Here is a 2,148-nt window from a genome sequence, read left to right on the forward strand (position 1 = left end):
GCGGGCAGGCGGGCGGGGGCCGCGCGGCTCTCGCGAGAGCGGCGCCGGCCCCGCCCCCTGCCGGGCGGAAGTGGAAGCGGAGAAGGGAGGGAGGGGCCGGGCGCCCGGCGCGGTGGGCCTGTCCTCGCCGCGTGACGTTAGGGCGCGGGGCGACCTCGCCGCGTGCCCCCGCTGCGGCGCCGCCTCGCGGAGCAGCGGGCGGCGGCGGCGGCGGCGCGCGCAGCGCCAGAGGCCCCGCATGCAGCACCGTGCACCCCGCGGGGCCGCGTGCGCCCCGGGCAGCACCGCGCAGCCTGTGCAGCGCCGGGCACCCGGCACCCCTCACGGGCGGGAGCCACGCAGCCCTCGGCACGGGGGTGCCAGCCCTGCCCGCCCGGCGGCTGTGGCGGGCGCGGCAGCGGTGGCTCTGCAGCACGCTGCCCGTTTTTCGCTTGTCTCCCGATTGCTCTCTCAAGGAGGTTGCCCAACCAGCACCGTGCTGACTGTCACCTTTCAGGTGATGTGCTAATTGAGGTCGATAAATCAGATGCAAATATTTATCCCTGCTGTTAAACACTGTCAAAACAGTTAATAAAGGTTAATAAAGGCAAGCGAATACACCGTGGAAAACAAGAAAGGAGAGAGTCTGATTTTTCACTATCAGTCTGGCCATAGAGCGAAACCAGAATGAAGGTAATAGTGCAAATCAGATGGTAGGGAATTAAGATACTCTATTAGATGAATTGCTAAGAAATTTTTAAAGGATTTTTTCTCATTAACTTCTGTAACAAATGTTTGAAACCAGTAGCAGGAATTAAATTACAGGCTTCCTTATTTGTTTTTCCTTGTATTTTCCTTCCAATAAATTTTCATCTGATCTTCCGGTCAGTTTTCTTCTCCCATCAAATTACGAATCATCAGACAGCAATGACTCATGGAGGAAAGAGGCTTCCCTTGGAAACCTTTGAAATGCTTTTCCTTTTAATATCTGCACAGCAGTAAGTACCTTTTTCTGAGCCAAAGCAGTATTCCTTCATTGATATGTGTGATGATGACAGGTTAATTATAATTTTAGGCTTCCCTTGACATTCTCTGTGTTGACCTCCTGTACCCTTTGCTCTCTGGCACCCTTAGCTGGGTTATAGCTCTCTTTCTGAGTCTTCTCTGACTTCCAATAAGCACAGGGTTTCCCAAAGCAGCGACACAAACTAGAGCTCTCTATCTATGCACTTATTTTTGTAAAATGGGTAAAAGCTTAATATATTTGAGGCAGCTCCCATTGTCAAATTGGTCAACATAGAGGTGCTTGTGCATATGCAGGCACGCACACATGCACCTGCCCTTGCACGTGCTCATGGTGTGGGGCCACGTCCTCCCATTCCCTTAAAAAATTGGGAAGCTTCTCAGCCAAACTAGCAGAAGGACTGGGATGACAGGAAGGAGATGAATTGGAAATGCATGAGCAATTCTTCTGATTCCTCTTAAAAACAAGGAAGCATGAGCCTAACGTACACCTTAAGCTCTTAATGTTGAAGAATTTGGGCAAATAAGTAGTACAGAAAATTACTGACTTGTGATTCATTGCTCACTGTTCTTGCTCCAACTGACAGCCAAACACGACGATCGCATTAGAGTAAGTAGGATGGTCTCTAAATTATTAAAGACAGCAATGATGTAACCTTAGCTGGGAAGGCAGACGGCCCTAGAAACTGGGAAAAAAATGCTATTGAAAAGCATCTTGAATTGTTTATCGGTTTGTCAGTAACTCATGGCAGCTGCACGACTTCATGTTTTGTTACGCAGACGAAATTATATAGTTGCGGAATTAAGGAACATTCAAAGAAAGGCCCAATTCTGGCAATTAGTCATGTCTACATGATGATTAAAATTCAGCCTAACTGCAGTGATCTTGACCTTCCCACTCCACAAGCCCTTGCCTTTTGCATCGGAGTGGCTTCTCAGAGGCTGTTAGAGCCCCCAGACCATGGAGACAAATATAATATTGGCTACAAAGACCTTCTCTAGCGTCACTAAGCATCAGGAAATCCACTCGCCAAGACAAGAAGGCGTTATTGCCGGTGGTAGGTGCTGGCGGGGTGACGCTGGCTCCTAACTGCAGGGTGTTGCTGGGGCTTTGCAGAGCATTGCCTGGGCTGACTGCTGTTATCT

The sequence above is a fragment of the Calonectris borealis genome, chromosome 13 (genome assembly GCF_964195595.1).
Source record: "Calonectris borealis chromosome 13, bCalBor7.hap1.2, whole genome shotgun sequence".
Lineage (NCBI taxonomy): Eukaryota > Metazoa > Chordata > Aves > Procellariiformes > Procellariidae > Calonectris > Calonectris borealis.